Genomic DNA, 9285 nt, shown 5'->3' on the forward strand with positions numbered 1-9285 from the left:
TAATATTAAGCCTTAAAGTTATGCATATATTAGGGCGTGGTCACATTGAGTGACAGCTCTGTCAAGTGACTGCTGCTGCTAGCTTCTTGTCTCTCTGCTACCTGCTCCGTGAAGCTAGCTACAGGGACTCTGCCTGCTCAGTTCATCCAGGGAACACAACTTGAAGCCGGCCGTGGTTGTTTGTTCTTCATGCTTATATATCGGACTATTGTGACTCGCTCTGCGGTTGAAACAGACGGTGCATGAATGCGGTTTTTGCGGTAATTGAAATTTGAGTACTTATTGATGTGTTTATGATTTGAATCAGCTACGTAATGAATGTTAAGGCTTGGGTTAGCGTGTAAGTGAGTGGTAGCTACATCGGTGCTAACGATGCTAATCGTAGTCTCCAAGTTAAAACCATAGACTGTATATATAAAGGTTCAAACGAAATAGACAAGTGTTAAGCGTTAAGTGGGATAATACTGTAGAACAAACGGCTACTGTTTGAGGTTATAAAATAAGGTCATCCTTGTAACTTAGAGAGATATGTTATTATGTAGGAACTGTATGCATTGCTAAGGTTAATTTAAATTGGCTATGCTCAAGTATGTAGACAAGCTCATGTTGAAGTAGTGTATGTGAAATCAACCTCACAATAAGATGTGTGTATATTACAAATAATAATGTCATATTTCAAGATGATTAGGTTAGATATTACAATATAGTTGATTGAGCTGGAGTTCATTATTGAGCTTACACGTTAACATCACAGTCATCTGAAGAACGAACTCAAACCTTGTTGTTTTTATTAATTGCATTACCAAATTGGTATCAAATAAACAGTAAGCATTGGTAACACAACTTCCAAAGTTACAGTAAAATAAAAAGGACCCTGACTCGGATAATACACAATCCAACATGTTCAACAGAAGATAATCAGTTATATTGTTTGTACACATGGTACTTTACATATATATCTGTTTGTTTAAGGTGTCCAGGTGATGCAGACAGGCTGGACCAGAGAGTGAGAGGCAGAACTGGACTCCTCACAGCAGTGCACTTCAGCACAGGTACAAAGAATCAAGAAAGATATTTGTTCAAATAAATGAAGTATTGACTTGAATACACTGATATACATTCCATTAAACAATACTAAATACTAGATCACCTACACATCAGTTAAGTTGAGGGGTTTTTCCATACAAAAGGTTACATTTAGACAAGCAATATGATTGTGTGAAAATGAGACCTTGTGTCTCAATGAGATCTACACCTGTATAAATAAAGGTTAAAGAAATATGGTTTTGTCAGCTTTCTAATTTAATGTATTGAAGGCAAAGATATTTAACACATAGTGAGAACTGCTACTATTTATCTCTCAATATTGTCTGTAAAGAACGTGGTAAAAGTTATTCTTTCAGTGAGACAACAGAGCAAGCTTCTTCAGTTGCCCTACGTTTTGATAACAGTTAACTATTATTTTGATAATAACATATATTTCAATGTTGATGAGCTTCATACTGTTCATTCATAATCTGATCGTCTTTGTAGCTCACTGTTGAAATAAAAAAAAATCATTACAATTACAAAATAATTATATCTACAGCCCCTAAACACACAAACACACCACTTTCATAAATAACACACTTGTTCTGCAATAATGTTTTATGTTTCCTGTCATTTTTGTTAGGAAAGGACATGCCTGAAAGACACAACATTTTCTCCTTCTCTGAGGGTCAAGAAGAACATCCAAGAGGAACATTAAAAGCTGATGTTATGAGATTTTAAGACCAGTACAGGACATTCACTAAGAAACTACTTTTATTGTGAAAACACAGTCAGCTGATCGAATGCACCTATTTCCACATCTACACTCCATCAGCTGATTATTTCTATTCGCCTCACTTTATGAGTTTCACATCACTTGTGCCTTGTACCGCAGAGTTTGCAATGTCACAAATAAATGGGGCCAATCTTCAGTCAGATGTGAATGTGTAATCTAACATTTTCAGTAAGAATAATGGACAAAAGGAGTGCAAATACAAATACAATTTATTGAAATGTGAACCAAAAGTTAATCAAACATGTTTTAAATAAAAAGAACATATGCACAGAAGGTGTAAACCTATTACATGTATAAGTAAACACATTTAGTCAAATAACGTGACAGACTAGGCCTGTGCAGTTGGTATCAGCTATGCCCAGCATGGGCTCCTCCATCAGGCCTGGTCCTCCTCGCTGAGGAAAGACACTCAGTCCTTTCCAAACCAACAGACAGGACGTCCATCACACGGAGGTTTCTCCCTGAAGTCTCAGCAGCTCTCTGGACACCAGGCTGTCTCAATCCGTCCACACTGAATATGAGAGGGGAAAAATGAAAATAATAAATGCTTTAGAGTAGACAATAAGAAACATAAAGTTGACTGTTGAGTTGCTCAGTTTTTTTAGATTGTCAATACTATTACTGTATAACTAATATATCAGGTTAAGAGGCACATTCAAATAAAGATTGGTCTTTAAATACATTTTGTCTTTTGAATTGTTTGTCTAAAGTCAAGGATCTAGAACTGGTACTTAGTTTTAATGATACAGTCTGGTTATTATGCTGTTTGGAGGAGGCCTCACAGGTAAGAGCACTAACTAGCTACCATCACATGTACCTTAGCTTGACTTAAATGTATTAAACGTGTAATTAAGTGATATCAAAATATAAATAACTAATGTCATGCAAACATATTAATATTTGCTTGATTCCAGTGTTGAATTTAGCACAATTGATTACAAACGTTAAGGGGTTTTAAGATTCTGAAGTATTATGCTAAAAACTCAATAACTTAGATTATTATTTATAGTTTTGCTGAATAGTTTCATGTCCGCTTACCTTAGAAACGTAAAATGCGACGGAAGTGTGCAGATGGGGAGCATGTTAGCTTAGCTTGGTAGCTTCAGCTAGCTCTGGAACTTCCAGCTCGGTGGCAGCAGGTCCCGCCTCGGCTCCGCCTCTTTGCCCTTATTTGGAGCAGGCTGGAACAGGCGGGAGTTGAACTCTGACGTCACTGTCGAGCCGTTAGTGGCCGACTCCGCCTACTAAGGGCTTCTCTGCAACTCTGCAGAATCCTATGGGTGACGTCACGGACCCTACGTCCATTTATATATACAGTCTATGGCAGTGGATGCAAGACTAAAGTGAACTATCTAAACACTCAGAGAGTCCTTTAGCTCACTTGAGTCTCTCAGTCTGAGAGGATAGGACCCTCCTCCAGATTGTTGTGGAACAAACAGCTCCTTATGTCCGTTAATGTGCTAATCCATACTACAATTCCTCTCTCATGAGAGAGGAATTGTAGTATGTATAAGAGAGAATGATAGTGTATGTGCACATACACTATAATTCTCTCTCACACACTACTATACCATCATACATACTACAATTCCTCTCTCACATACTGTACACTATCATTATTTCTCACACACACTACTATACCCTCATACATACTGTAAGGGAAACTTCTGCATCAATGGAGAGTCAGGACTCAGAGAGACACGAGGAGAGTTGGAGCTTTGATGTCAAACACTGGTAGTTTATTACAAGCATCGGCCGGAGAATTCATATCACAAGTCACAGCAGCAAAAGGTTCTGACTGCACGGGTGGGTTGTCATGTAAATTCTGATCAGCCTCGCATCCTTGTAGTCCTTTTAACTAGTTTACAGAGAGTCAACCCACATATTGGGGGAAGGTATCCGTGAACACCTGGAGACACTGAATCACTTATCTGACTATATGGCTCTGTGACCGAGAGTTGACCGGTCATAAAACTGGTAATGTCAGCGATAGCTGAGACTTCCCATTCCTTAAGACAGATAACAGACTTAGGGTTCGCATTATAGCAAAAACATCTCCTTAATAATATGTTTTAACATGTAACCATTAGTTGATCTCACTTATCAAACTATAAAATCAAAACCAGCTTGCAGTTTAATGATTTAGTTTAAGGCAATCACTAGTCAAATGCATTTTAAACTCAGGATCATAAGAGATCCAGCTGAGGTATAAAATTCACAGTGGTGATTTGATCAATTTGTAATCTGCAAAGTTACAGTGTCCTCAATTTTAGGATTACTTTACGTTTACTTCATTACATATTAAATCAAAAGATGATAACATAATTACATTACTTCAACTATCAATCATTATGTCATTTCAAAATCTGAAGGGAAAATTAAACAATTCTCAAAATGTTTAACAATCTGAAAAGGAAACATGAGGCAAGTATTCAAAGACTTTTGTAAAAACCTGGAAAGGAAGGTTCATCATGTTAGGTCTGTCTGTGCATGGGTAATACGTTGTAGAGTAGTGTTGTTAAGCCTGATTGCTAGACAATTAAGGATATTAACATTATTTGTTATAATATTAGAAATATCTTATTGTTCAATACCTTATAATCTGAAAATATCAATTAATTTATTTTGTTTAGTGTGAAAGTATAATCTGATCTGACAAAATATATTTATCACCACTATTTAACACATGTCTGTTCATCGGAAATATAAAAAACAATCATGAATTGTACATCTGTAAACATTTGGTCATTCAATTCAAATGTTATCTTTGTACAAGAGCTGGAAGAACATATCCTCCTGACTCGTTCTCCTCCTCTCTTTATGACACAGAATGTCTGGTGTGTAAAGGCATCCTGATACTGTAGATTAGCACTGAGGTGCTGATTGGCTCAAAACTGTTCTTCATCAGAGCGCCATATTTCAACCCCCAAATTGCTCTGCTTTTGTGTGGCTCATTCAGTGAGCACTGTAGTTGATCCCCCCCAGTGAAATGGAGGCTCATCTGCCTGCATTCCTTCTGCTATCTGCTTGAGAGCAGTGCAACTGCCTATTCCAAGTGGCATATCCAGGTGCCCCCCCGTGATGGGAGAGGTTAGGAAGACATCTGCTCCTCCAGGAAACATGGAACCTTGTATTATAGAAGCCTCTGAAGCCCTCGCTCGTCCTGCAGGGTTGTCTGCTTGAGCCCACCGAGCAGAAAGATGAAGAAGCATCCCATCTCATCAGAAAGTTGAAGATTAGAATCCTCTCATCTCGAACGACCTCGTGCCTCCTTGCCCGTGGCTGGGGTGCTCTCTGCAGCCGGAGAGTGTGATCCTCTCCCTCTGATCCTTGGCCTTCAGAGCTGTCCTAGTTATTGGGTTAACACTTGATAGGGATGTTTTCCTGAGTGAAGACAACTCAAGGTAATGGATTAGCACATTATCATTCAATTACAAAAATAGGATAGGCCCCTCAGAATTATTTGGGAGCCTTCCTGACACATGCACATGCATACATTTAAGGTTTGTGTTAGTCATTTAACATGCAAGAATCATATACTCATCAGTCCAAAGCAGAGACATTTTATTTTAAGTTAAAGGCGAGCTAGTCCCTGTGGATATAACCCCTTCTCAATGATTCTAAATGTTATATTAATTCACCATTTACCGTTTGATAAAAGATTAGTTTATCAGAAGTACATTTCCTCTTCCATAAAACATAGGTTTGAGAAATGAATGTTCCAATATGAAATCAATTGCTCAATATAATTGACTCTCCCCTCCATTTTCTTACATATGTCACATATGTAATAACAACGTAGGAGTCTATTTAAACATGGTATCATCTAAAAGCTATTAATCGAGAAGACGCAGTATCAGTATGCAACTCGCAAATATCTCTTCTCTCTTTCCTATCCCTCTCTTCCCTCTTCTCTCTATTCTCTCTTCCACATCTCTCTCTATTCTCTCTTCCTCATCCCTCTCTCTTCCTCATCTCTCTCTCATCCTCATCTCCCTCTTTCCTCACTTCCCCATGTCTTTCTCTTCTCACTTTCCCATGTCTTCCTTTTCACTTTCCCATGTCTTTCTTCTCTCACTTCTGTTAGATATGAAATAGAACATACGAGTCCATGTAAGCATGGTATAGATCATAATCCATTACTCGAGAAGACTCAGTATCACCTGTGCGCATCTCACAAAAAACAATTGTGAGAAACATATTATGCAGGAAATGCATACCTTTGTTAAAAAAACAAAGCATAGCCGATGCAGGAGGAAAAGCTTCAACCCTCTTAACATCTTACCACTGAAGGCATAGCATGAATGATAGTGGGCGTCTGAAGGTGTCATTACTGAGAAATGTCAAACAAATTCAAAACCTTACATTTGAAAACAGGTTTTCATTCCTCCACTTAAGGTGACGTTATCATTGGAAACAATAAAAACAAACTGTTTTGATGTAGAATCTATAAATTGAATCATCAGAGCAGAACAGAATGGTTGTATTGTAGCCAGGGGCGTAGCTGGAAATTCTGGGCCCCATGAAATAATCTATTTGTGGGCCCCCAATCTATGCGAGTGCACGTCAGCGCGCACGCTAAAAAAATGTTGGCCATTTATTTATTGATGAAAACGCATAATATGGTTTTTACCTATACATTCGGATCAGCAGTTCAGCACCTGAACTGTTGGTGGGTGAGCCTAGTAAAGGATGTCGCATTGCGTTCATCTTCAATGAATGGACCAATGCAATAGTCTACCAAAGAACCTTGAGTCGCACTAGCTAGGCATATTTTCCCCTATTCTTGTGACAATGTTTTCTGATACTCAACATACAAAAGCTGTTACTTGTCCTGTCTCTCTGTAATCCCATCTCCAACACAAATAGTCTACTCAAGCACACTATTAGGTTGACAGGCACTTACATTTTGATGTGCTCTGTAGTATACATTCGTTCCCTGCTTGGATATACCTTTTACGAAACAGATTTTGAACTGTCGCGGGCAGAGCACTAGCTTTTTTGCTGTAGCGGCCGGGTTGCTGCCTTTCTTAGCAGAGTGCTAAAGCCCTACCTGTTACACGCGCAAGTAATTTGAGGAGGCGCGAGTGACAAGTGTTGAGCTATTGGTGGGGACAATTCAGGATTATTGGATACTGGTGGGGTCATGACCTTGCGTCCACCCCCTAAACGACACGATGAAACCCAACCTCGAAAACCCTGTTGAAGTTAATGAACTGTAATGGACTGCAAGAAATCAACATGCACTGACTATCAACTTTATCTTCTGTCTATTTAATTGAAAAGGACACCCAATACAGGAATTAACAAACAAAAAATCTCAACATTCTTTGACTTATTAAATTAAGATTTGAACAACACAAGGACAAAAGTATAAATTAACTGAAGATTTGAACACAATTATAAAACAATAAACTCTCAGGACATGAACACACTTACAGCAAACAATGAAAAATGTAGTGCTAGAGGACTATGCATCAGATAGTAATTGTTCACAATGTGGGCTGTAGCCTGTCAGCTTACTATAGGGAAACATCCCACAATCCTGTCATAGACTGGATTTTTATCCCTAAATCCCGAACGCCAATCGCCGGACCTTCTTGGTGGCAAAATCTTTTACGAGCTCTTTGAAATCAAGTGACAGAGCCAGCTTGCTTTCAATCGATAACATTGCAAGGCTGTTCAACCTCTCTTGCGACATGGTAGATCTTAAATAGCTCTTGATAAGTTTCAACTTACTAAATTATCTTTCACCACCAACTACGGTAACTGGGAGCGTCAAGAAAATTCTGAGGGCAATGCAAACGTCTCCAAAAATGCTCTGGAGTTCCATCTTGTATATTGCATTCAGTAGATCAAGAGAGCTACAATCAGGGGGGAAAGTGGCAGAAAATATTTTATTGAGATGCCTTATCTCACTCTCAAACTGATCTGTGAGTTCCTGTGAGTATTTCTCCCTCAGTGGCTGACACTGTCACTCAACTTCCCAATTTTAAGTATGGCAGCAAATTCTTCAACAATATTTGCTGTTGTTTGGAACCGAGTGTGAAGTCACTTATGATCTGGTCTATGGCAGTGAAAAACAGTGTTACGGAATGTTGTTTCTGGCCTATCCTCCTGACCTGTTCCTTCAGCAGTTTCATCATGAAACCCCTTCCTCCTCCTCTCACGGCAAAGTTCTTTTTTGAAATGAGGTGGAACCTCCATTTCCTTAGCTACCATTGATGCCTCGGACAGAATAGCATCCCATCCATTTCTGAGAGTCTGCATCTCATCTCTTAGTGCAGCAACATTACCTGCCTCCACCTCTATTGAGATTTTCCCTGACTGGAGTATCACATTTCTGTCATCAATAGATTGCAATACTTTTACCCAAATGGTGAGAAGGACAATGGCATCAAATGAGATGAGGTAGTTCCTCAGACCAACAGCTTCAGATATGGCCTCACCTGTGAGACTGCATGAGCTCAGTATGGTAGCAAGGGCTTCAATGACACCAGGTAGGTGCTTTGCTACAGGTTTCACAGCATCAATTCTCACACTCCAGTGAGTGTCAGATAGCCTATGTACAGAGCAACCTGTTTTCTTTTTGTATATAGACCAACGAGATGGACTGGCACTTACAAATATGTAGAGGCGGTTAATGTAACCAAACAAGTTGGACACTTCAGGGCTCGATTCTGCAGCATGCACGCCTACCAGATTAAACGTGTACAAGGTGAGAAAGTAGCAAGATTATTCTTTTTCAGTATTTGGGCTTGGACTCCCTTGATTTTCCCTGACATATTCGCCCCATTATCATACCCTTGCCCCCTGCAATCACTAATGTCTATCCCTAGATCCAGAAGCACACTCCATCATGCCTGCTATTTCACATTCTGTTTTTCCGTTGAAATCTTTGAATTCAATAAATCTTTCAGTGATCTCCCATTCGCCTGTGTCTTCATTATAATGTACATATCTTATGAGCACAACATTTTGCTCAGTGTGGGAAATGTCAGGCGTTGCATCACAAATGATTCCATAGTATATGGCATCCTCCCTTTCCGTCAGACTGGTTTTTAAAACCTTTCCCCCACACAATTCAATAAACTCGTTCTGGATGTCTGGGCTCAGATAATGAGTTAGCTGGCTTCCTTTTTTGGATGTCCTGATTTTGTTTAAGTGGTCTTTCAAGAGTGGATCATATCGTGACAAAAGTTCTAGCGTAACAACAAAATGTCCATTGTGGACATCGCCCAAAGCATGCGTTTTACCTCGGAAAGCTAAATTCCTCGTTGCCAAGTGCAGAGTGACATCAAGGAGTCTCTGCAAGATAGCTTTGTTTTTCTCAATTTCACACTGTAGCTCTCTCTGCAACTGATGATCAACGCCACATGCAGTCATAACCGAACACTGTAGGTGTTTCCATCGCCAATAACAGTCCCTGTGATTCCTACTTGTTTCATGGCAGAGGTCGC

At 39.3% G+C, this 9285-nt stretch overlaps 1 long non-coding RNA gene across 1 annotated transcript in view; it reads left to right on the top strand.

The window, feature by feature from the left end:
- Window positions 1–1869, top strand: part of LOC139435929 (uncharacterized) — a 46111-nt gene extending 44242 nt beyond the window's left edge. Inside the window, exons 2-3 of the long non-coding RNA XR_011645134.1 lie at window positions 973–1052; window positions 1673–1869. This is a non-coding gene — a long non-coding RNA (uncharacterized lncRNA). The remainder of the gene's footprint in view (window positions 1–972; window positions 1053–1672) is intronic.
- Window positions 1870–9285: the final 7416 nt, after the last annotated feature.

The sequence above is a fragment of the Pseudochaenichthys georgianus genome, chromosome 21 (genome assembly GCF_902827115.2).
Source record: "Pseudochaenichthys georgianus chromosome 21, fPseGeo1.2, whole genome shotgun sequence".
NCBI lineage: Eukaryota > Metazoa > Chordata > Actinopteri > Perciformes > Channichthyidae > Pseudochaenichthys > Pseudochaenichthys georgianus.